This window comes from Onychomys torridus, chromosome X (genome assembly GCF_903995425.1).
Source record: "Onychomys torridus chromosome X, mOncTor1.1, whole genome shotgun sequence".
NCBI lineage: Eukaryota > Metazoa > Chordata > Mammalia > Rodentia > Cricetidae > Onychomys > Onychomys torridus.
In genome coordinates, this window is record NC_050466.1 from 126,234,057 (window position 1) to 126,261,535 (window position 27,479).

The 27,479-nt window shown below is 41.9% G+C and overlaps 1 pseudogene; it reads right to left on the reverse strand.

The window, feature by feature from the left end:
- Positions 1-233: 233 nt before the first annotated feature.
- Positions 234-6,643, reverse strand: LOC118574800 (annotated as a pseudogene).
- Between the last annotated feature and the right edge of the window lie 20,836 nt (positions 6,644-27,479).

The following is a 27,479-nucleotide window of genomic DNA, read 5'->3' on the forward strand; positions in this document are numbered from 1 at the left end:
ATAAAAGTTCTTTAGGACAAAGACTTCAGGTTTTCATGAGCACTGCAATTAGACAAATGAGTGGGATAAACCAACAAGAAATGCACTTCAGAAAGGCTTCCTCAGAATGGCTGCTCGGTTTACAGTTGAAACACATAGGTAAGGCAATCTTGTCCAAAATTCTACTCGATATGTGAGGTTCTGCCTACTTTTGACTCACTCGTCTCTACTTAGTCCTTGGCCTGGGCCCTGTCTCATTCAGTGTTTAGATTTCACAAGCTGAAGCTTTCCAATTGTCCAAGATAAGTCTTAGTTGCTGATCCAAGTAATTTTTTTTTTTTGAGTAACAAATTTAGCACATCTTCTGAGACTCTTGATGATCCAAGAGAGTGACACTCACCCCAAAGAGATTATAAGCCTACTGGAAGTTCCATGACAGTCCAATAAGGCACAGAGCTGGGCTGTCTCATAGGGTGACTGAAGATATAAAGGTGTGGTTTCTTTTCTAGGGTACTTCCTGCACTTTTCCATAAAGCTTATTTGTTGAGGACTGGTAAACCTGCACAGAACTGATAAAGTCACAAGTCTTTTTTTTTTCTAGAGCTTTATTGGGAGAGAAAGGGAGAGAGGGAGAGAGGGAGGGAGGAAAAGAGAAAGGGAGAGAAACAGAAACAGCGAGACAGAGAGACTGCGTGGAGGGAGGAGAGCAGAAAGAGAAAGGGGAGTCACAAGTCTTAATTGCATCTAGAAGCTGCAAGACACCAACCCTGTCAACATCTACAACATAGTGAGCTAAGTTAAAGGAAATCTTGATGTGTCTCTAGCCCCTCAAATTGTAGATTGCTGTAGGCTTTGGCTACACTGATGATCTTCACCAGGCAGACATTGTTGGTGAGATCACTGAAATACAACTTCATGTTTCCTTCAATATGAGCCTGGGCCTTCTTATACAAATGATAAGGTCACCATGTGTTAAATGAACTGGATCACAGTACAATTCCATAGACTCCTAGCTTTTCTCTGGCAAGAATTGTGCCAGGAATGAGCCATCAGCAAGCAGGAGCTTGTAGCATCTCCTCTTATTGCATTCAGCCACAAAGCAGAGCTAGATGAGTCCATTTTTATATTAATTTATTTCTGTACATGTTCATGTATGAATACATGTTTGTGTGTGTGTGTGTGTGTGTGTATGTGCAAACGCATGAGAGTGTGCACATGTGTGTGAAGGACAGAGGTTGACATTGAGTATCTTCCTGCATTCTTCTTCATGGTTTTTATAGACAGGGTCTCTCACTGAAACTGTATCTCTGTATCTCATTGGTTCAGATAGACTGGCTGACCAGCAAACCCCAGGGATCTTCCTGTCTCTGCCTTCCCAGCACCAGGACTACAAATGTGGCTCTCCATGTCTGGCTTTTTATTGAGTTCTGAGGATCAAACTCATGTCCTCATGCTTTCACAGCAAACACTTTACTGATCGAGCCATCTCCCCAGTCCCACATAACCTTTTTGTTGGTTTGTGGTTTGGTACTGGAGAATGAACCCTACACACTGTGCATCCTTTTGTTTCTCTTTAAAACTAATTGTCTACCCAAATCTGTTGACCATTTTAAAGTGGAGTATTTTTCTTCTAACTATCAAGACTTAAGAGTTTCTTTTCTATTCTGGATATCTTTTGTATTTAGATATATTTGCTTGCTTGCAACAGGGCCTTACTGTAGAGCTGAGGCTAGTCTTGAACACTTGATCCTTCTGTCTCCATTTTCCAAGTTCTAGGATTACAACAACTCTGTGCCACCATGTCTGGCTTAGATATGTCAGGCATGGTTGGGTTTTTTTTTTTTGTTTTTTTTTTTTGTTTTTTTTTAATCTTGCTTCATAATTTCTAACTTTACATATGTTTTATGGTCCACATAATAACACAGCAGTAAATACATATGATTTATAACTAAATTTGAGAAATAGCTCAAAGTAAGGACCTACAATTAAGAGCCTACAGACCACTCTTATAAAATAATTTTTGCTTTCCTTTGTGCTTGGCTGAAGTGGAAGCTGACTTTCTGTTACAAATAAATTTTAGTTCTTACTTTACATATTCCCATTGAAATATACTTAGTTATTAATTGAGTTATTGGCCAAAGGGGCCTGATGGGAACCCCAAACAACCCAGACTATTGTCAAGGCTATTGATTGTTCCCTACAAACTGATAAGGCCCTATTGCAGGACACAACATCAAACAACTCATTCAACATGGCCTACATAAAGCCTTCATCACTATGGGCTAGTCTCTATGGTACCGGAAGGTACTCTGCACTCTACCAAAGGAGATAGGTAAACACTAACCCAGCTACAAACCATTTGATCTACAATGTTGTCTTTCATGCAAGTTGTGCTAGTGTAATAGTGGTACAATGCTTATGGGACTAACCAACCAATATTTAATTGGGTTTATGTCCCACTATATGAGATGGAACCCATGGCCAACACTGCTCAGGTAGCCAAGAACCTGAGACTAGATAGCCCAGAGACTTATGGTAAAACCAAATACTACTGTTCAGCTAAAGGAACATAGCAATAAAATGACCCCTATGACATTCTGCTATACTCAGCTATCATCAGAGAAGTTTCTTCCTGCAGTAGATGCTAACAAATATAGAGACCCACAGCCAGACAATGTATAAAGAGAGAACACTCAGTTGGAACACTTGGAATACTCAGCCCTAAATGGAATGTCTCCATCAATTCCATCCCTTATGGGTCAGGGAACCTTGCTGAAGAGGAGGCAAGAAGATCATAAGAGCCAGAGGGAATGGAGGACATCAAAGAAACAAGGCTATCTAAGCACAGCAGGACCAGTGCACATATGAACTCACAGAGACTGTGGCAGCATGCACATGGCCTACATAGGTCTGAGCCTGATGAAGTCCCAGTGCTGAGAGAGGAAATGGACATGAGCTCCTATCCCTAACCCAGAAGCCATCTTCAACTGATAACAGCTTGCAAATGAAATATTAGTTTTCTCCAACACAGTCTCACTGGGTATACAAACCACATTTAAGGGCAGGCCCCATGCCCAACAATAGATGGCGAACATAAAACAAACTGAATGGCATTTTGGGAGGTTCTTTGTTTCATAAAGCTTTACAAGGATTTTGTTCGCCTTACATGTCCTTTGCATATATGTATAAAATGGTTTCCAGCTTTTTATGGAATTTTATGGGATTTCTGTTATGATGAATTAGTGTGTCTTTGCATTTTTATGTGTTTCTTTAGTTTTTTTCCTTTGGCTATTTTTCTTCTGTTTGTTTTGTCCTATTCTGTTTTTTTTTTTATCTTATCTAATTTTATCATATTATATTTTTAGATGCCTATTGAGAACAAAAAGAATGAGTGGAAATTTGTTGAGTGATGTTAGATTAACACTCTTGATGAATGATACAGTGGAATAAGATTTCAAGTTGGTTTTCAGAGCTCTTTTTCCCTAGGTGACAATGTCTATTAGCCATATTACAGAAGAATTATGAATTGACTCAGAAGTATAACTAAATGATCTAGTTTTCGATTCTGAGATATTCTAAGAATATCTAGATATGAAGAGCCATACAGTTCTATGTCAGTGGTCATTTTCATACCTATAAGTATTTGGAAACAAGAAGCATTTTGCTTTATAATCTTTATATAATATTTATGACAGCAAGATACATAAATAACAACTTTCTGAGATGATGATAGGCTAAATGTTGAGTTAAAGCTACAAAACAAACCAGAGATATATGAATACTATAATTTTATGTTTTATAATTGTTTGTTATTTTATTTGTTATTTTAAAATTTATTACATTTTAATTATGTTATAGTCAAATCATGATTTTGTATATATTATATAATTTGTATCTGTTCTTATTAAAAATAGATTTCATAAAACAAATGTACCATATTCTCAGTTAATGCAAAAAAATCACATGCCATGTCTAAGCTGAGATGAATTTATTATCGAGATCAATTCATTTCAGCCAATTAATTTTTACAAATCATATTGGAAACAATCATGGTATTATCATCAGCATAAATGAAATGGCCTTATTAATGTCTAGTTAAATCATAACACACTAGTTTTGACAATAGCCTAGGAACTACAGATTATGTTGTCATTTAAATTGTATCAGGAGCAGTCAATGTTTTCATATAAACAGCAAACTAAATGAAAAGAAATAAAAGTGTATTACTCTTTATAAAATAAAGTTTATTTGATTTGCCCAGTACAGAAAACAGATTTTTAAAGATTTCAATTGTGTGTAGCAAAAGCAAGACTCTGCAATCAAACGCATTCCTTCATAGATTCGTCAGTGCTTTTGACTTGCTTCCAATGTGCTTTATCTTTCCCTTAGCCACTATCATGTTAATGTCCTGAATGATACCTGATGCCTTTGGTATTGAGAAATGTATATATAGTAACTGACGCTACAAGAAACAAAATTTCTATTGGGAAATACTTCTTTACAGATGGAGGGTTCTTTTTCCATTGAGGGAATTATGCCATAATTAGAAAAATGGTGGCCTAAACCCTAGTGGAAAGATTTTACTTTAATTGGTATACATCAGTGACAGACAAGTCCACAGAGAAACATAGGAACTGGTTTTTATTGAAGTTAAATTGCTAACTGCGAATGAACAAAATTGCATTCTCACTTAAATATCTGAGATGATGTGTCCATTTAATTAAGTTTATAAATATAATTATAATTAAGACAATAAGTGAACAAACCATTAGTACAAAAAATGAAAACCCTTCAGATGAAAATACAGGCTCACAAAGTCATTATGAAGCCCACCATATTGCACAATAAATATGTTAATAAAATTTTTGAAAAGGGAAAATATAGGTGCAGGTAAATCTGAAAATGTTAGAGAATAATTTATGATCATTTCAAATTATGTTCTCCTTGAAAAAATGTACACATGTAATAACCATAAAATGACAACAAGCTAAAAATGAAAAAAAAATGTATTTACAGTAGCCTGAATTTTTGTGTTTATGCATTTGCTCTTGACCTGTGGTGAAAAAAAATCTACATTCATAGAAAATGTATCAGACAGTTCTATATCATATAGGAAATAATTTTCTACCTGTGATTATGACTAAAAAGATCAATTGTGAGTTTTATGCTCAGCTATATAAATCTAATATCTGTATGTAATAAAGAAAACTGTAAACAATCTTGGTACATTATACATTTGTAAAATACGTATAAGGAATATTACCTCAGAAACATCCTTAGAGGACAGTGAGCCAGGTGGTGATGGCACACGCCTGTAATCCCAGCACTCGGGAGGCAGAGGCAGGTGGATCTCTGTGAGTTCAAGGCCAGCCTGGGCTACAGAGCGAGATCCAGGAAAGGCTCCAAAGCTACAGAGAAAGAAACCCTGTCTCAAAAAACCAAAAAAAAAATTTTTTTTTGATTTATTATTACTGTGTATGTGTGTGTAATGGCGGAGTTATGCACATGCCATTGTGACTAGGCAATTTTGTGGAGTCTGTTCTCTCTTTCTACCTTACGTAGCACCTGGGAATCAAACTTCGATTGTCATGCTTAAATTTTTGGGTAGCAGGGTGCCTTTACCTGCTCAGACATCTTACCAGTCAAAATTACTAGAGTTTATGAAATGGGACGCAGAGAAAAATTGTGAAGAATAATTTGAAACATATCCACTTATTCCTTCTTGTTTTATTGCCATGAAGTATCTATGTCCTTGGTCCTGTGAATGGGAATGGTTTTTGACACTTTAAGGTATACACTGGGGCTGGGAAGACAGATCAGTGAGTAAAGTTCTTCTCACACAGTAGTGAGTGAGGACCTGATGATCTGAGTGTCATCTGCAGTAGTATCTGGAGGTGGAGACAGGAGATCCCCAAGAGCAAGGTCACTGGTTAGACTAGCTGGATCATTGAGTTCTGGGTTCAACTGAGAGACCCTCCCTCAGTAAATAAGGTGAAGAGAGAATGAAGAAGACACCCACCATTAATCTTTGGTCTCCATACACACATATGCATGTAATTTTTTTTTTTTTTTTTTTTTTGGTTTTTCGAGACAGGGTTTCCCTGTGTAGCTTTGCGCCTCTCCTGGAACTCACTTGGTAGCCCAGGCTGGCCTCGAACTCACAGAGATCAGCCTGGCTCTGCCTCCAGAGTGCTGGGGTTAAAGGCGTGTGCCACCACCGCCCAGCTGCATGTAAATGTTCTTATTCACACACCATACACACACACACACAAAAGGTATACAAAAGAAGTGTGAGAGTGTATGAAATCATATTTTGCTACCAAAATAACTAACTTCAGGTTTATGGGGGGAGAAAACCTGGTAGGCAAACAGACTAACAACTACAGCAGGCTATGGAAAGAGTAGCCATGTTTCTTTCTTTTATTTGCCATTTCCCGTGAATCCATAATTATAGCTAACCTAAAAAAATGATAATTTCAACTTATAAAGGGATAATACAGTATTATATGTATCTTCTGAACAATTTGCCTAGTAACAGGTTTCACACACCCCAATAATAATTTTTACTGCATGATATTACCTTTATCATGTCATTAACTCCAAAAACTATATGCATTCCAAGATGCAAGGAGCGTAGGTGAATAATTAAATTATTTTGTCGCATTTATGCTTTCCTCTGGTTATTTGAAAACATTTAAGTTGGGCTAGTGATGTAGTTCAGCTGGTAGAATGCTTGCGTAGTATGCACAGGCCCCTAGATTCCATCCTCAGCACCACATAAACAGGCATGCTGGCACACACCTGTAATCTATGCACTTACAGGACAGAGGAAGAGGACTTGAAGTTCAACATTATCCTTGACTACACAGAGAGTTTGAAACCAGCCTGGGCTACATAGGGAGAAAAGTTTTATTTAACGTTACTATGGCTATGATGAAACATCATTGCCAGAGGAGCAGTGTAGTTGGAGAGCTTCTCTCCAGGTTCCACCAAGCCCCCGCGGTCCCACAACCCACGTATAAAATAATCATACAGACACTTATATTACTTAAACTGCTTGGCCATTAGCTCAGGCCTACCATTGTCTAGGTCTTACTCTTATATTTAGCCCATTTCTGTTAGTCTATACTTTGCCACATGGCTTGTGGCTTACCGGTGTCTTTACATGTTGCTTCTCATGGCAGCGGCTGGCAGTGTCTCCTCCCAGCCTTCCTGTTCCCAGCCTTCTCCTCTTCCTTGTCCCGCCTACCCTATCCATCCTGCCTGGCTACTAGCCAATCAGCACTTTATTTATACAGAGTGATATCCACAGCAGAGCAGAGAGTGGCAGTTGAGGTTCAGGGTGTTAGTCCACAGGGAGGCAGCCCCCTGGAATCTCGGTTGGGCAGGGCCCTGGAATTACAGAACTCGGAGTGTCTTTTGACTTGTGGGTTTTTATTTTTGTGGGGGTGGCTTCTTTCCTAAGCTGTACCATCTGATTGATAGTGGTGGTGTTGGCTTATACAGAGTTTCCATGAGTGAAGGTGCAGACAGGGAGGTGTTGCACAGCTGGGGCCTATGAGCTTCACTTAGGGAGCTGCATGGATCACAGCTCAAGTTAATGGTTAGAAGAAACAGTTGAGTCCCAGGAGGCAGGCTGGCTCAAATTCCTTTAATCTTAATGTTGAAAGACACAGTCACAGATTTTGGTGTGCATAATTATCTAAAACAAAACCTTATAAGAACTTCAGGTTAGATGTTTTGATAATAGTCTTAAGATGAAAAACCCCAGAAAAAAAAATCTAAAGTTCACAAGGACACACAGCTGAGATAAAAAATACAAAGCAGCCCAACTGTTACTAGCTAGCATATTTTCTTCCTAGGGTTGGTTGATGATCAAAGATGATGATTAATTCCTTGTGCCCATTTCTGCCCTCATTCTCCTGATATTAAAAAGCTATTGATGAATGGGTATGCATCCTAAAGATCTAAAAGCACAGCTGACTGATTATTTTTTATGTATGAAAGTTTAGGTATGTGATTCCTTTAAGATTCCTTATAAGATTAACTTTCAAGATAAATAGTAAAATGATTGATTCTTTCTTTGTAACTGCAATATGCAGGCTGCCAACAAGAGTTGGTTATGAAAAATTACATGTTTTTACCTGTACTCTGTAGGAATTTAGCAGAATCACTGTATGAGGTAGATATTAGAATGAACAGCTGATTTTAGAAGTACCTTGAGCTTGAAGAATCCTTTTGGAAAACAGTAATGGTTTTGCTGAAGGGACTTTGCAGCCATCCCTGGGGCTCTTGTCTTATTGTGTATTACACATGATACATAATAAAGGACTAGAGTCCTGGAGGCATGTGATGCTCTTCTTCAATAAGACATGTAAATTAAGGTTATGGACCTTGGTATAAGGAAATACTTTGTGTAACAATCAATAAATACATCTTTGTACAGCTGTTCGGGGTTCAGTCCAGTTCAGTCCATTAGGAGAGGCTGGACCTTTCTGCTGTCACATGGGCCTTAAAATTTCATCTTGGCGTGCCTTTCTTCTTCAACCAACAATGAAAGAACACAGAAGAATAGAGAATAAAGAAGGAAATCATCAAGAGAGTGTTGAGTGTCTTTTCCCCTAATCCCCAAATAGAAAAGTCTCGGTAAGTACTGAGCTGTGGATTCCTTTTGAGCTTTTGCAACTGGAGGCTGGCCCTCCAGGCAATGATACTTCATGAACAAAAGCAGCTTGGGAAGGAAAGGGTTTATTCCGCTCATCATCCAAAGCAGTGAGAGCAGGAGCTCTCAAGCAAGACAGGAACTTGGAGGCAAGTGCTGATGTGGATACTGTTATGTCCAGATCAGGGAGACTCCAAAAAGACCACCGCAGAGACCGAATCCCATATTGAAAGCAAAGAGCCCTTATTTCAAGCTCAGAGTGTGGAGTCTCTGTGAGGCAGCGGTGAGAGCAGAGAGCCCGGAGCCCAGAAAGGGTGGGGATTTTATCATAGCAGAGGTTTCAGTGAAGGGATTTCCAGGGTTCAGGACCCTGACTGGCTGACATTTGTCTAGGTTCTGGGAATGTTTTGAATGTCAGGTATTTCCTCTTAGATGCAGGCCCTCCCTGGGTGGGGTCAACTCGTGGCTTTTCCTGGATCCAGATGTTACCTGCCAGTAAGCCTGTCACAGAAGCTGTGTGTGGGCCTCTAAACCTGTCATGGCAGTTGTGTGGTCAAGCTGTTTTGCCGCCCCCCCCCCCCCCCGACCATGGAGGGGTGCTGCTTACTGGCTTGTTTGACATGGCTTTCTCAGCCTGCTTTCTTACAGAACCTAGGAAAATCAGCCAAGGGATAGCCCCATCCACAATGGCCTAGGCCCTCTTACACCAATCACTAATTATGAAAGTGTCCTAAATGTTTGCCTACAGCCCTATCTTATGGAGACATTTTCACAATTGAGGCTCCCTCTTCTCTGGTGATGCTAGCTTGTTGATGTAAAACTAGCCAGTACAAAAATCATGTCATGTTAGTAAAATAAACATAGTTTTCTTTTTTTATTGAAAATGGATTTTTTTTGTACAATATATTTTGATCATTGTTCCCTCCCCCTCAACTTCTCCCAGATTCTCCTTACCTCTCCATCCACCCAAATCCACAACCTTTCTTTCTCAGTAGAAAACAAACAGGCAGCCTTCAAGGTGATTCAACAAACAAACTAGAACAAAGTAACAGGAAAAAAAGAGCCAAAGAAAAAGCACAATAAAGACATACAGACATGGAAACATAGAGACACACATTTGCTCACACAGAAATCCCATAAAAACACAAAATTGGAAACCATAATACATAAAAAAATGCCAAAGATGTCATTGAGTCTGTTTTGTTCTTTTGTGTTGGCCATCTACTGCTGGGCTCGGGCCTGACCTTAAGTGTGGTTTGTATGACCAGTGAGAATCCATTGGAGAGACCTTATTTTTCCTTTGCTAGTGGTTATCAATTGGAAACAGCTTCTGAGTTTAGGAATAGGGGTGTGCGTCCACTTCTCTCAGAAATCCTCATCTGGCTTAGACCTGAGCAGGCGCTGCGCATGCTGCCATAGTCATTGTGAGTTCACATGTGTGTGAGTTCTGTTGTGTCTAGAAGGCTTTGTTTCCTTGGTGTCCTCCATCCCCTCTGGCTCTTACAATCTTTCTGCCTCCTCTTCCGCATAGTTTCTTGAGCCCCAAGGGGAAGGGTTTAATGAAGACATCCCATTTAGGACTGAGTGTCCCAAAGTTTCTCACCCTGTGCACATTGTCTGACTGTGGGTCTCTGTATTTGTTAGCATCTACTGCAGGAGGAAGCTACTTTGATGATGGCTGAACAAGATCCTGATCTGTGAGTATAGCAGAATGTCATTAGGAGTCAATTTTAGCAGAATAACAATGTTAATATTCTGATCCTGCCCCTTAGTGCTGTTATGCCCAGATCGCAGATACGGCAAAAGACCACCACGGAGACTGAATCCCATATCTAAAAGCAAAGAGCCTTTATTCAAGCTCCGGGGCTTTGTCCCTCTGTCTGTCCGACACAGCAGTGAGAGCAGACAGCCCTGAGCCCAGGCAGTGTGGGGTTTTTATCATAGCAGAGGTTGGGGTGAGGGGTTTTCCAGGGCCCAGGACCATGATTGGCTGATAATTGTCTAGGGATATCTGTAAAACAAAAAATAGGTGTGTGCCAGACTCAAGGACATCTGGAATGTTTGGGATGTCAGGTACTTCCTCACTCTTCGGTAGATCCCTTCGTGGTATCAGCTTATGGCTTTTCCTGGATCGGGGTGTTGCCTGCCAGTAAGCCTGTCACAGAAGCTGTATCTAGGCCCCTAAGCCTGTCATGGCTGCTGTGCAGTCAAGCTATTTTGGGGCCCCTTCACAAGTGCCACCTTGTGTCCTGACGTAAAAGTCTCTTTTTAAGGAAAAACTGCTTGTGCTCTCTCTCTGTCTTTGTCTCTCTCTCTCTCTTTTTCTCTGTCTCTCTCTCTGTCTCTCTCTTTCTCCCTCCCTCCGTTTGTCCCTTCCCCCCTCTCCTCTTCCACTTCGCTCCCACAAGGTGTGCATGCCTTGACCCCTCCCCCGTTTCCCTCTTTCTGTCTCTCTGACTTTTTATCTCTCTATTATAATAAACTCTCACCAGGCGGGCAGTGGTGGCGCACACGCCTATAATCCCAGCACTCGGGAGGCAGAGGCAGGCGGATCTCTGTGAGTTCGAGGCCAGCTGGTCTACAAGGTGAGTTCCCGGAGAGGCGCAAAGCTACATAGAGAAACCCTGTCTTGAAAAACCAAAAAAATAAAATAAACTCTCCACATGGATGCATCCTCTGGGTTGTATATCTCTGGCTGCCACGGCCACTATGCCCTGCACGGTGTGCATCTATCTGTCCAGCCCACTGCTGCACACCTGGGGTATCCCCCCTCCCCCTGTAGTGTAACAAACAGTATTTGGTTTTCCCCTAGGTCCATGGTCTAGTCTCAGGTTCTTGGCCACCTGAACCGTGTCAGACATGAGTTCCATCAGGTTTTTTTGTTTGTTTGTTTTTGTTTTTTGTTTTGTTTTGTTTTGTTTTTTCTTTTGAGCTGAGGACCAAACCCAGGGCCTTGCCCTTGCTAGGCAAGCGCTCTACCACTGAGCTAAATCGTCAACCCCCCATCAGGTATTTTTGTACTTGTTATTCTACCCTAGACTTCTCTTACAAGTTGTTTTTGTTTTTACATCCCAATCAAAGCTTCCCTCCCTCCCTTCTTCCCAGTTCCTTCACCCCACCCCAGCCCCTCCCCCTTATAAGTTGTTTTTTGTTAGACCTCAAACTCCAGACAAGTGGCTAATTGAAGTGCCATTAACTTATCAATTTGACCTGGCTTTGGGCCAGCATCCTGTTACAGGGTATGGCTGGCATACCTGGCCCCTACTCTAAACTTCTCCAGCCCAGGGGCTGGGCTGCCCTTCCCTCAGCTCCACTTCCCTGTCTACTGGAACCATTTTGGTTGCTTGGCCCTTTCATCTATCCTGGACCTTCCTGGCCTCTTGGTGTGGCTCTCCCCTTTCCTCTACCCACTCTCCTCAATGTCCTGGCTCAGTCTGCTCATGTCCACTCTGGACTATCCCAGATGTCCCTGCCTCTGACTGTACTCTCCCTTGTATCTACAATAAACTTTCTCCTCCACCATAGCTAGGAGCAGTCATGTCCTGTCCTTTATTTATTTAATTTTCCAAGCTAGGATTCCTCAATGTAGAAAAACATATATGGATGAATGGGAAAAACTGTTAGTTCAGTAGAGACATTTGCCCATTCCCACGTCAGATTTGCGTAAATAGCATGGTATTCAGGCGAATACTTCACAAATTACACAATTTGTGGTAAAGCATCAGAAACTTGCCAATGGCTTCATTGTTAAATACGCTGTCACACTCAGGGGAAAACACTGATGAAACTGTTAAGAAATAGTTCTTTGCTGTAGCCAATAGACGATTTTACTTTGTGCCACTCTAACATTGGTGAGTACAATTATTGAACCATACTCCTTATTCTCATCAAATAGATGTGTGGTTTCTTCTTCTTCTTACTGGTGCATGCCTAAAGTCTCTACTACAAGGAAGGTATTGCCTAAAATTTCTGTTTCCAACAAGGAGGACCGAAGTTGGAGAATATGACTCAGTTGGTTATGAGCACTTGCTGCTCTTGCAGAGGAACTAGCAACCACAGTATGGCTAACAACCATCTGTAACTCCAGTTTCATGGAATCTGATGCCATCTTCTGATCTCCACAGGCACCAGGCGTAGAAGTGGTGCACATATGTACATGCAGGTAAAACACTTATACATATAAAAACTCAAAATAAATAAATCTTGAAAAAAGAGATACTTTACCGTGGAGCCAAATCCATGTATTTGTGGCCAGTGGATCCAGATTAAGTTTTCCCCAAACTCTATATTCCAATGGGGTAGTGGTTTCATGAAGTTCTTAATTGCAATAGAAAAAAGAAAGTCATAAATCAACACTTTTCAGCTAAAAAAAATCCCATGCAATTCACTAAAACTGATGGGAACATTATAGAGGTGGGTTTCAGCAAAGCAGACAAACCTCTGCTTTGACCTTTGCTGTCTGAGGACATTCTTACTCTGGGGTTGGTTATGTTAATGTATCCTAAAATGTTTCACATAGTAGTCACAAGGACACTAGGTCACATATAGAGGTGTGCAAGGAACAGCTATTAAGGAAGCTAAGATGGCCCATGATAACTTGGTCCTGTGTCATACCAACTCCTCCATATCACTGAAGTTCTGGTCAGTCCACCATGCTTCGGTAGTTGTAGGTTTTTTCTTTTAATTTTATTATTTACTTTTTTTGAGACAGGGTTTCTCTGTGTAGTTTTTGAGCCTGTCCTAGAACTCACTCTGTAGACCAGGCTGGCCTCGAACTCACAGAGATCTACCTGGCTCTGCCTCCCGAGTGCTGGGATTAAAGGTGTACACCACCACCGCCAGGCCTAGTTTTTGGTTTTTTGAGACAGGGTTTCTGTGGGAGCCCACAAAAGTTCCCTAGTAAGATGTGAGCTTGCTTAACTCAGCAGGGCTGCGTTAGAAGATTGCTTGACCACATGCGTGGACACTAGGTGATTGAAAAGGGCATGCATTCAGGGTTGAACAACAATTTGGCAAAGTCAGTTTTCTCCTGCCACCATGTGGATGTCAGGGACAGAACTCAGATCACAGGCTTGGCAGCAAGTACCCTTATCCACTGAACCATCTTGTTAGCCCTCATTCTTTTCTTCTCCTGATGGGCTCAATCCTCAGCTTCCCCCAAAACAGAAAGAAAATACATTTTTTATATGCTATTAAATGGCTTCATAGAATGTCAGTATTGTATATGTATTAAATTAAAATAATATTTACTAACTGATAACATGAACAACATTAAAGGTTAGATTTGTTAATTTTATTTGAGAAGTTAAATTTTCAATACTCAGTGTAGTGTGAGTACGTAATCCAATTCACAAGCAAACAAAAAAATGTAAGAACAGTATTTTACAATAGACACATTAGGAACCAAAAATAGATGAGCTACCAAAGTTGAGAGCAGCTTTATGTAATAAGGAAAAGCAATTAAGCCTAGGTATAACATTCGATTTATTTCATGAGAGGAGAAAGAAATGTTCATTTGAGTGAGGCCACATCATGCCTCCTCGTGCCATGGGTTATAGGGATTGATCTCAGGTCATTTGGCAAGTACCATTACCAACTGTGGCAACTTGCTGGCCTGAAGCCATACTATTTTAAATATACCCAGTGAACTTTAATTTACTAAAATTCATTGATTTATACAGTGTTAGGACCCATCCATTCAAAGATGCTCCAAGAAGTTGAGAGGCAACTTCCAACCCTTGTAGCCTTTCTCCACTACCAGCTATCAAGAGCAACCAAATCCTCTCTACCCCTGCTTGCATGCTGACAGGGATTCGAGGTGGCCTGCCTGAAGTTACATAGCACAGGTCATATATTAACTAAGCCTGCTTTCTTATGATGCAGGGCCTCCCCATTCCTCAGAAACCGGTAAGTGTAGACACCTCACTTTGTCTAGATCTGTCTTACTTCAGATCCCCACACTTCCTACTGCAACATTAATAACTTTTCCTGAAGGGCAGTCTGACTCAATGTCCAATCCCCATTTCTTGTCTCCCTCCCCCAAACCTAACATACAGCAAATTAATGAATTGTGATATACAATATATGTCTCAATGAAATTGTTGTAAAACATACAATACATATCTCAATGAAATTATTGTAAATTATGTAGGAAACAGAAATAATTGATTTTCTAGTTACATGAATTTTTAGAAAATGTATATAGTCTTCTACTTATGATACTTCAACTTGTGATTTTTGCTTTTGAGATGGGGTCTCACATAGCAGAATAATCTCCAACTTGCTATTGGAGGACCTCGAATTTCTAATGATCCTGTCTCCACCTCTCAGCTGCTAAGATTACAGGTGTGTGCCACCACTCCCAGCTTTGGAAATATCACATATCGTTGGGACTATAGCTACCAAGGAGTAGACTGCAACAAACCCATTATTTTTTTCTGAAATATTTACTATTACATATATGTCTAGTAAAATGCAGCTCATAATAATTTCAGCAGTAACTTTTGTCTTAGCCACAAATTTATTTGTGTGGAACAACACAACACTATTTGATAAATGTATGCAATATCTTCCACCTAATTAGTACCTGAGGGCAGGTTGTTTATAAACAGAAAACAAGAAGGGACACATTAAATATGCCCAGCAGTACTCTCTACATACTATCAAGCTCAGACACTAGGAAGCTGTTTTGCTCCTTAAGCAGAGAGCCAGATAACCTTCAGCATACCATTAAGTTCAGCAAGTAACTAGACTAACTGGTGGCCCATGAGCTAATAATATTGTCTGCAGCCTCAAACAAGAGACACATGAATTTGATTCATTTTAGCTTCAAGTTAGAGATGTACATAGAAGGCAGTAGTAAAATAGAAACTGGATTTTTTTTTTTTGAGCTGAGGACCGAACCCAGGACCTTGTGCTTGCTAGGCAAGCGCTCTACCACTGAGCTAAATTCCCAACTCCTAGAAACTGTATTTTTGCTTTTAGTATTAATAAGAAATATTATTTCATCCTTAGTAACATGGACTAACTGGATCCGTCCTCTACCTTCCGACAATCACTCCCACGTGACTCCCAGGTATCCATTTACTAGGACCGCTACAGAAATCAACCACTAATCAGGGAATATTTGCCTCAGGGACCGTAATAGGTTACCAAGGATTGCATATCACGTCATGCTTCAAGTGCAGATGAGGTTGCCATCTGGTGGATTTTCTCTTCACTAAAATCAAAATAACATTTATAAACACAAACACAGTATGGAGATCAGGGGAAAAAAAAACCCTTCCTTTTACCAATAACATAAATTTTTAGAAAACATTTACTGAGTGTTTATTTTATTATTGGTCCTGAATGAGTGTCTGTTGGAAATGAAGTATGAGAAAATACCAGAAAAGTATAAGCATACTGAAGCTTCAGGATATATAAAAGAAACTAAGGGGATTTAGCTCAGTGGTAGAGTGCTTGCCTAGCAAGCGTAAGGCCCTGGATTCGATCCTCAGCTCCACAAAAAAAAAAAAAAAAAAGAAAAGAAAAGAAACTAAATGTGATGGATTTTTGCCATGGGGACTCAGGGTTGAATAAGTACAGGAACTATAAACAATTCAATCCATAATCTAGGACTCATCATTCAACTATCACCACCTACCTACCTTGTCTTCTTCCTTTTCTCTGAACAAGGAAAACAATCATTAATTCTGTGTTTCCATGCTGACCTCTCACTTGACTGTGTTCCACGGCCATCTCATAACCACCATTTGTTTGTTAAGGGCTGGGGATACTACTTAGTACTAGAGTACTTACTTGCCTTGTAAAAGGGCCTAGGTTTGATTCCTCATACCACAAAAATCAGTAATTGAAATAAATACAATCAAGTTTTTTTTTAAGCATGAAGCTTGAGTTACCTTTGAAATAAAATCTTACCTCTTGGGCTAGGAGCATGGTTAAATAAGTAGCTAAAAGCACTTGCTGGACAAGCCTGAAGACTGGAGTTCATTCCCCAGAACCCAGCAACAACAAAGAAGTAGCTAGGGGAGAGATGGCTCAGTGGTTAAGAGCATTGACTGCATTGGGCAGTGGTGGCACATGCCTTTAATCCCAGGACTCTGGAGGCAGACAAGTGGATCTCTGTGAGATTGAGGCCAGCCTGTTCTACAGAGTGAGTTCCAGGACAGTCTCCAAAGCTACACAGAGAATCCCTGTCTTGAAAAAAACAACAACAAAAAAGAGCACTAACTGCTCAACAATAGGATGCAGGTTCAAATTCCAGGACCCACATAACAGCTATCATCTGTAATTTCAGTCCATGTGGATCACTACATGCATGTGGTACAGACATGTATACAAGTAAAACACCCATGTACATAAAATTAAAAGAAAATCTTAAAAAAAGAAGTTGGGGTTGGGGATTTAGCTCAGTGGTAGAGCGCTTGCCTAGCAAGCGCAAGGCAAGGCCCTGGGTTCGATCCTCAGCTCCAAAAAAAAAAAAAGTTGGATGCTACACCACCAGTCTCTAATCCCAGCACTCTTACGGCAGGATGGAAGGTTAGAGACAGAAGAATCTCTAGAAATAGGCCAGCTATTCTGGAATGTGCACCATCACAGTAATAACCATGAGGGAGACTCTGCCTCAAAAAACAAGGTGGAAAGCCAAAATAGATTCCCAAAAAGTTATTCTCTGACCTCCAAACACCCAGTGCTCATGTCCTGTACATAATAAACAAACAAACAAATAAATAACAATATTACATGTCCTATATCTGCTGCCTTGGGGTTCCTTCTTCATAAGTAAGCATTTTGGGACTCATGTTCTGGATTTAAGGAAAAGTGGGGAAAATGATAGGATAGCTCAGCTGATATGAGAATGGCAGAACCTATTAAGTTGTAGGGTTTAACCCATATTAGTTAGATGTGAGGAATTTCTTTTGAAGATGATAGATTTTGCTGTGTTTATATGGTTGTCATATCAGCTTTTGACTTTTATAAAATTGGAGCTCTGACTGCTTCCTTGTTGTTGCTAGTTTTTTGGATACACCATCATATTTGCATAACATAACTAACACCAAGTCTTATTTACAAATAAATAAATGAGCAAATACATAAAAATACCAACTTTACACAAGCATAGTAATTATTCTTAGGAGAATGAAATCACAACTGCAAATATGATGTTATGTGAATGGTTATTTCTGACCTGTGATTAAATTATTTATTTATGTGTATGTGTGTGCATCTGAGTTTGTGTATGCATACCATATGCATGCAGTTACCAAAGGAGGCCAGCAGAGGGAAACACACTCCATTGGCTCTAGAGTTACAGGCCTGTGTAAGCTGCCTAATGTGAGTGTAAGGAATAGAATGTGGGTCCTCTACAAGTGCTCTTAACTGCTCAGCCATCTCTCTGGCCACAAATTTGTTTTTTAAAGATTTTATAATTTTTAAAAAATATGTGTATATGCAATGGAGTACTACTCAGCAGTAAAAAACAACAACATCATAAAATTTGCAGGTAAATGGATGGAACTAGGAAATATCATCCTGAGTGAGGTAACCCAGACTCAGAAGGACAAACATAGTATGTACTCACTCATAAGTGGATACTAGATGTGAGGGAAGGGATGGCCAGACTGCAACCCACAGCTCCAGAGAGGCTAGCAAGCAAGGAAAGACTCTAGGAGGGACACATGGATGATCCTGTGAAGAAGTGGATGACATCTACATGAGTGGACTGGGAGTAGGGGGGTTGCGGAGGGCGAGGAGTGGGGGATGAGAACATAGGGAAATGGGAGGGTTAAGCTGGAACAGGGACAGAGTGGGAGGGAAGGGAGGAAGATACCATGATAGATGAGGACATCACAGGAATGGGAGGAGGTAGGATGCAGGGGAGGCTCTCAGGAATCCACAAGGCTGAACCCACCTTGGTCTGCTGGCAGTGGTCCAGAGGGTGCCTAGACTGGTCTACTCTGGTGTCTGGTCTAGTGAATACCCTAACTGTCATCATAGAGCCTTAGTCCGGTGACTGATGGAGGCAGATGCAGAGATCCATGGCCAGGCGCCAGGCTGAGCTCTGGGAATCCAATTGATGAGAGAGAGGAGAGATACTGCAGGCAGGGCACGTTGAGATCATGATGGGAGGACATGCAGAGATGACTGGCCACACTAGTGGAGGCCCATGAACTGTGGCCTGGTAGCTGTGGAGACCTCATGGGACTGGACTAGGCCCTCTGAATACAGAAGATGGTTGTTTGGCTCCAACTGTTTGGGGGGCACCCAGGCAGGGGGATCGGGATCCATCCCTGGTGCATGGGCAGGCTTCTGGGAATCTGGTGCCTGTGGTGTGACACCTTGCATAGCCTTGGTGCAGTGGGAAGGGGCTTGGACCTGCCTAGGCTCAGTGTGCCAGGCTCTGCTGACTCCCTATAGGAGACCTTGATTTGGGAGATGTGGGGATGCAGGGTGGCTTGAGAGAGAGGGTTGGGGGGTCAGAAGAGAGAGGAGGTGGGATCTGTGTATGGTATGTAGAGTGAGTAGAAAACTTCTTAATAAGGAAAAATGAAAAAATATGTATAGTGTATATGTGTATATCTGTATACGCTTATACGAAGATGAGTGCATGTGCCCTAAGAGGCCCAAGAGGGTGTCTATACCCTGGTGCTGGAGGTACAGGCACTTGTGAGCTCTTTGAGTGTATGATAGGAAATGAACTAAGGGTACTTTGCAAGAGTTTTTCAAGACAGGGTTTCTCTGTGTAGTTTTGCGCCTTTCCTGGAACTCACTTTTTAGACCAGGCTGGCCTCGAACTCACAGAGATCTGTGTGGCTCTGCCTCCCAAGTGCTGGGGTTAAAGGCGTGCGCCACTGCCACCGCCGCCACCACCACCACCACCACCACCACCACCACCACCTGGTGCACTCTTTTTTTAATTAATTAATTTTTACATTTTACATACCAACCACAGTTCCTACTTCCTCCCCTCCTCTTCCCCCCCCCCACCTCCCCAAACCTACCCCCATCCACTCTTCAAAAAGGGTAAGGCCTCCCATAGGGAGTCAACAAGGCCTGGCATGTTCAGTTGAGGCAGGCCTCCCCCTCCCAGCATCAAGGCTGAGCAAGGTGTCCTACCATATGGAATGGGCTTCAAAAAGCCAGCTCATGCACCAGAGATAGATCCTGGTCCCACTGTCGGTGTCCCACAAACAGGTCAGGCTACAAAAGTGTCACCCACATGCAGAGGTCCTAGTTTGGTCCCGTGTAGGCTCCCCAACGGTGGGTCTAGTGTCCCTGAGCTCCCACTGAAAGGAGCAAGCAGATGCTGTAACAGGCTTCTCACTCAGTCTTCTCTCAGAGATTAGGTCTCAATTTCAGTTTCCTGAGACTTGAGCAAGCAGTGTCTGGGAGAGCCATGAACAAAAGACATAGTCCTTGCAGTAGCTCCCTTCCTGCAAGTGCTCTGACTATTCAAGGTTCAGCCAGTTGTTTACTGTCTGGGAACCCTCACCAAGAGTGACATGCATGAGTCAAGGACAGAGCCTGGGCCACTGAGCCAGCCCCCACACTCAGTACGTGCTAGGCCAGCCAGCCTCCTCCATGGCAGCTCAGGAACAGAGCCTGGGCCACTGAGCCAGCCCCCCACAATCAGTAAGTGCTAGGCCAGCCAGCCTCCTCCATCGAAGCTCAAGGACAAAGCCTGGGACTTATCTAGGCCTACCCCCAAATGGTAACTGTAATCCCCAACTGACCCTAGCCAATTAAAAATTACTAACATGATTGCTACTCGCATAAACCAATCCTGAGTCTGTTCCTATGTAGTTTGTAGACCCCCAAGGTCCCTTTGCTTTAAAAACCCTGCCCCATTGCTACTCAGGGTCTCTCCTGCTCTGCTGCTGTGTCAGATAGATGGAGAGTCAGTCTCAAGTTAACTCTGCATCAGATTCGGTCTCTTAGTGGTTTTTGGGGGACTCTGGGTCCAACACCCCAAGTTCGGGTCATCTGTCTCTGTGGGTTTCCCCATCATAATCTTCCGCCTCTTCAGCAGGAACCCCGAAGCTCAGCCTGGTGCTTGGCTATGCATCATTGCATCTGCTTCTATCAGTTACTGGATGAAGAAGGCTCTCTGATAGTCATTAATTACTGGGGTAGGCCAGTTCAGGCACCCTATTCACTATTGCTTGGAATCTTAGCTGGGGTCATCCTTGTGGATTCCTGGAAGTTTCCCTAGCACCAGGTTTTTTCTCCCTAGCACCCTAATGGCTCCCTATATGAAGGTATCTCTTTCATTGCTCTCCCACTCCATCCCTCCCCCAACACGACCATCCCATTCCCTCATGTTCTCATTCCCCCATACCCTCCCCATTGCCGCCCCCACTCCCAGTTTACCCAGAAGATCTCATCTCTTTCCACTTCCCAGGGTGATCCACATGTCCCTCTTGGATCCTTCTTGTTAGCTAGCTTCTCTGGACCACAGGTTGTAGTCTGGCTATCCTTTGCTTTATATCTAGTATCCACTTATGAGTGAGTACATACCATGTTGTCTTTCTGGGTCTGGGTTACCTCACTCAGGATGATTTTTTTTCTAGTTCCATCCATTGCAGCAAGCACTCTTAACTACTTAGCCATTTCTCTAACCCAGGAATGAATTTCTTTTGACAGAAAGGATTTTCAAATAGTTTTATACATAAAAAAAACCCTTAGGAATGTGAATATTGAGCTTGGAAAGACTGTTGGGGAACAGAAATAGAACCTACTGATGATGCAGATACTTATGCAGAAAAAAGTCAACAATGCAATGGAAACTTCTAGGAAGTGGGAAAAAGCAATAAAACTATATATAATTAGATAACATCTGTAGTTAGAGTTTTCCTGCCTGGCCCACAGTCAGGACAAATCTCTCTCACCCGCCAGGCCCATAGACGCTCAGACCCAACCAAGTAAACACACAGAAACTTATATTACTTATAAACTGTATGGCTGTGGCAGACTTCTTGTTATCTACTTCTTCTATCTTAAATTAACCCATTTCTATTAATCTATACTTTGCCACGTGGCTTGTGCTTACCATTACCTTACATCTTCCTTGTCTTCGTCTCGGCTGGCAGAATCCCTGCCCCAGCCTTTCACCTCCCAGAATTCTCTTCTTTCTTGTCCCACCTATACTTCCTGCGTGGCCACTGGCCAATTAGAATTTTATTTACACAGAGCGATATCCACAGCAAACATCTTACTAAACATTTTACTAAACTAAAAATTTCAATATTATAGTTAGGTATTGGACTTATCTTTCTATATCCTTTAATATAATCTTTAATAAACAACTGGGTGTTGTGGCACATGCCTTTAGTCCCAGCACTCAGAAGGCCAAGGCAGGCAGATCTACATGAGTTTGAGCCTAACTTGGTCTACAGAATGAGTTTCAGGATAGCCAGGGCTACATAGAGAAAACCTGTCTCAAAAACAAACACAGAGGAAGAGGAGGAGGAGGAGGAGGAGGAGGAGGAGGAGGAGGAGGAAGTTCTTTAATGAACAGAATATACAGAATATTTAAAATGAAAATGATAGAGGTCACCAGGTTTTGGCTCAAGTGATTTGGAGTTGGTACAATGTTTGAATATGTTTGTTTTAAACCTATTAAAGCTGATACTGTACTCTGTGACAGAGCAATTATCACTCCAGATATATACCTATTGCAACTACATTGTATACCCAAAAGACACAAAAATAATGTTGTAGATATAATTCTGAATGGTTTTATTAAATAAGAAACACAGAGCCAAATGCAGAGTTAAAAGCCCCAGAGGTCAGAGAGCAGTAGCTAAGAGCTGAGACCAAGCCAGGCGGTGATGGCACATGCCTTTAATCCCAGCACTCGGGAGGCAGAGCCAGGTGGATCACTGTGAGTTCGAGGCCAGCCTGGTCTACAGAGTGAGTTCCAGGACAGGCTCCAAAGCTACATAGAGAAACCCTGTCTTGAAAAAAAAAGAGAGAGAGAGAGAGAGAAAAAATAAGAGCTGAGACCAAGACCGCCTTCTTACTACCCACTGCCGCTGCTATCCTCCCCCTGAGAAAGAGGCTTACTTCCTGTGTGTTTGTCTTTTTATTGACTTTCTGGTCTACCTTCTCATTGGTTGTAAACCCAACCACATGACTTCCTGCTGTGGATATCCCTCTGTACAAATAAAATGCTGTTTGGCCAGTGGCTAGGCAGGAAGTATAGGCAGGACAAGAGAGAAGAGAATTCTGGGAAACAGAAAGTGGAGAGAGACACCGCCAACCGCCGCCATGAGAAGCAACATGTAAAGACACTGGTAAGCCACACGCCATGTGGCAAAGTATAGATTAACAGAAATGGGTTAATTTAAGATAAAAAAGGTAGATAACAAGCAGCCTACCACGGCCATACAGTTTGTAAACAATGTAAGTTTTTGTGTGCTTTCTTGGTTGGGTCTGAGCGACTGTGGGACTGGCGGGTGAGAGAGATTTGTCCTGACTGGGCCAGGCAGGAATACTCTAACTACAACTTCCTCATCACTGCCTGTCTATACAGACCTCCAAGTCTTCTATGGTTGGTATTCAGATTAAAGGCATGTGTCTCCATGCTGGTGGTGTCCTTGAACACACAGAGATCTGCCTGTCATGTGATCAGAGATTAAGGGCATGTGCTACTACTGCCAGGCTTGCTATTAGCTCTGACCTCTAGGCACTTTTATTTATTAACATACAAATAGAATCACATTTCAGCACAAATAAAATGTCACCATATAATGTTCCATCCTTGATGACCTATGCTTTAAGAATTAGTCTTGGTTGTTCCCTCATCATTAAAGCCTCAAATTGTCTACAAAGAAGCTTTCTAGGACTCTACATCATCTGTTATTCTCTTGTGCATGCCAGTGATCTATCTTGTACTTTATCACAATTTGGAAATCATACATATAGTATGAAGGACATATACATAGTGAGTGCTTAATGAGTATTTCTGGATTGATTTTTTCTTACTAATTGTCTTGAGGTTTCTATTGCTGTGAAGAGACACCATGACCATGGCAACTTTTATAAAGGAAATCATTTAATTGGATTGCTTACGGTTTCAAAAGTTTAGTCCATTATCATCATGGTGGGACATGGTGGTGGTTGTGCAGGTAATATGTTGCAAAGAAGGATCTGAGAGATCTATATCTTGCGGGCAACAGGAAGTGAACAGAGACACTGGGTGTGGCTTGAGCATATATGAGACCTCAAAGCCCACCACCATAGTGACACATTTCTTCCAACAAGGCTATACCTACTCCAACAAAGCCACACCTCCTAATAGTGCCAGTTCCTATGAGCTTATGGAAGCCAATTACATTCAAACTACCACATTTAAGTGACATATTCATGTCTCCAACATTTATAAATAATGATATAAGGTGTAAGTTTTTCTTTTTGATATGGTCACATATATATCAATCTGTTGTCCATATATGTAGGTAAGGATGAAGCTGAACTTCTAATCTCTTTTTTGCTGTGGAACATTAGTTTAATGATATAAAGATGTGTTGCACTTTTAGGTTGCATTTGTTTAATCCTGTGAAGCTGTGTTACTGTGCCTGTCTAAAACACCTGATGATCTAATAAATGGCCAAAAGTAAGGCAGAAAGAGGATAGGCTGGTCTGGCTGGCAGAGAGAATAAATAGAAGGAGAAATCTGGCAGGAAAAGAAGAAAGAGCATGAGAACAAGGAGATAAGGATACTAGGGTCCAGCCACCCAGCCAGCCATGCAGTAAGAGTGAAAATAAGATTACAGAAGTAAGAGAAAGGTAAAAGTCCAGAGGCAAAAGATAGATGGTATAATTTAAATTTTAAAAAAGCTGGTTAGAAACAAGCCAAGCTCTCTCTCTCTCTCTCTCTCTCTCTCTCTCTCTGTGTGTGTGTGTGTGTGTGTGTGTGTGTGTGTCTGTGTGTGTGTGTATTTGGGAGCAGGATCATGGGCCCCCCAAAGGAGTGAAAAACAACCAACAACACCCTTTATCTCATAATTGCTGGGATTTGTAACCATTCTGGTAGGAATGAAAATATTCTAAAGAGATACTTATGCTTCTCCTTCTAACTATTAGGCAATTAAAACATTGGTCCCCAAGGAATTAGAATTCCCTCCAAGAAATCTCATGCTTGAAGAAGGAGAAAGCTGAAGCCTGATGTCAGCCTGAGATGGGACTTGTCTCTCAGGAGGAGATTTAACACAGTTCTAACAACTTGTCAAACCACCTTGAAGGACAGACTGGAGTCTAGACAATGATGGGTCAATGACAGGCTGGATCACACCTTGATCAGAACTGCTTTGTTATACATGCCTCTTCCCCTCTATTTCTAAACCTCATGTCAGGATCCTGAAAGATGAACTTTGTGGGAATGGGGAATCACTGGACCTCCTCGTTTCTCTGATCTGCTTTCTCTGTCACCTGCTTTTTTTTTAATGTCCCCCACCCACCCCAGTCTCCAGAACCAAACAAGTCAGGCTTCCAGGGGCAGCCTTGGCATCCCTGCTTAAGGGCAATGCTGTGGCCACAGGGCTTCAGGCACTAGGGGGCCAGGCCTGATTGCTAGGGCCCCACTGACCCAATCCCAGAGCTGGTGACACTCTGAAGTTGAGAGAAGGGGAGTAAATGCTAGTCAGTGGGGATGGAGGAAGAAGCTTCCTAAGTGTCCAGGTCATAGGAACAGGAAGTGTCTATGATGGGGCATTGCCACACTCTGCACAGTTTGTAACTGACCTGACTGGGGCAGTGAGGGAATGAAGAAAAACACATGGACACACAAAAAATCTGGGATCAGATAGTGTGGGCTCTCTGGCATCATGGAAACTATGTTTATTATGTACCGTTGAACAGGGAGGCAGCGTTATTAGAAAGAGATAAGCGAGGAGGCAAGTTTAGCTAATCTCTGTAGGGGAGTAGTCTTCTGACCTTAAATATCTGGGGGAAGAAAGCTACAGTGGACATTTTCTGCCCTCACTATCAACAGTCACACGTGGACCAAAGGAAGACTTTGCCATCCCTCTGAGCCTCAAGGGCTGAGGCACTTTTCCCACGGGTTTGAGGTTTTGGTCCTTGACAGAACCAGCTCATGTCAACAACACACACTCACACAGAACTTCCCACACTCAGAGCTACACTGAATGCTGATGGGGCTGCACATGTCCTACTTTCTGGTTATTGCAAGGACAAAGCCAGGCAGTACAAACATCCCTCTTGATTTTGAAGTGGCCAGGGAAAGGGAAACTGGGGAGGTTCCGTGGCAAGAGAGGGCATTATCCTTTGGGATCATGGTCCCAAGATGCAGTTGGTTAGGGGAAAATGACAAAGGCATTTCCTCCTCTCCCAGCAGCAGGAGCAGTTGACAGTCTGAGATTCTGGGAGAGGAAAGGAGGGAGCCTCAGGTATCACTCCTACTGGTTTTGGGTTTTGCTGCTAGCTAGAGCACACTCCACTCTCTGTGTCCCTAGAGCAAAGCCTCAGGAGGAAACCAGCATTACGTGCATGCAGATCTGGGGAGGCAGAAGAGGGGCACCAGACACTCTAAGGGCTTCTGGGTATCCTACATGTTTCACAGCTTCATCTGGTCAGGCCTTCTCCAGCCATTCTTTTGCTTGGCTGACATGTCCACATAGGTCTCACTCCATACTTGGCAGGCTTTGTAAACGACACCACCTTCTCCTCTTGGGTGGACATGAAGATCTCACTGCTGTTGGTGGGAGAGTGGGGGATTGCCTCTCCTCTTACCCTTGTAGACAACTCTGAAGAAAGTGGAGCTGCTCATCGATGGGGGTATGCAATCATATTGCCCTGCCACCAGATGCCTCAGTGGCCTTTGGTTCCAGTCTACTTGGCTTTGTAATTGACTTATTGAATACAGGTGGCTTAGCTTAGTTCTGGCCACTGGGCCCGGCCTCTTACCCTACCTCGGGTAACATGATTACAGGTGTGTGCTACCTCGCTGAACTGATAAGGAGTAATTTAAAACAAATGCATTACATTTCTTTATTTATTTGTGCCTGTATGGGGGTGGGGGTGCACATGCTATGGCAATCTTATCCCAAACGTGGGAGACAATTTACAGAAGTTGGTTCCTTACTCCGATCCTGTGGGCCCTGGGGTTCGAACTAAGGTCAGGAGGCTTGGAGGCTGGTGTTTTTACCCAGTCTGCCATCTCCCTGACTCACAAAGTATAATCTTTGTGGCATGCTAGCAAAATTTGAAGCAGATTGGATAAAAGAAAAATAATACAATTTAAACATTTCTGAAATCTTGAGGTATTATAAAACATCAAAGTTATGACACCTAGGTTCATCTAAACATTAGCCCTTCATAACAGTGTCAAAACAATGTCTGGTAAAATGAGACCAAATTTATCTGCCATAAAACTTGGCCTATTAGAAGTATTAAGTAAAAAAAAAAAATATATATATATATATATATATATATATATATATATATATATATATATAAAATAATTTTTCGTAGCCTTTGATGACCCAAGTAGTGCTACAGCTAGTTATTATTTACTATAATCCCCAAATCTCATAGTTATGACACAGTTCTGTAATCCCAGCATATCAATTCAAGGTCATTCTCAGCTCCATAGGGAGTTCTAAGCCAGCCGAGGCTAGCCAAGGTACTCTCTTAAAAAAAAAAAATCACCACCAACAAAAACCAAACACCCAAATTAACCCGTCAAACAAAACTTCAGTTCCTTACTTGTACAGCAAGGATAAAACAAAAACCAAAAGACTAACACTTCAATTTTGACATCATTTACTGTAGCCGATTGTTTCTATTGTTTCATTATCTTTTACCCTCTTTAAAT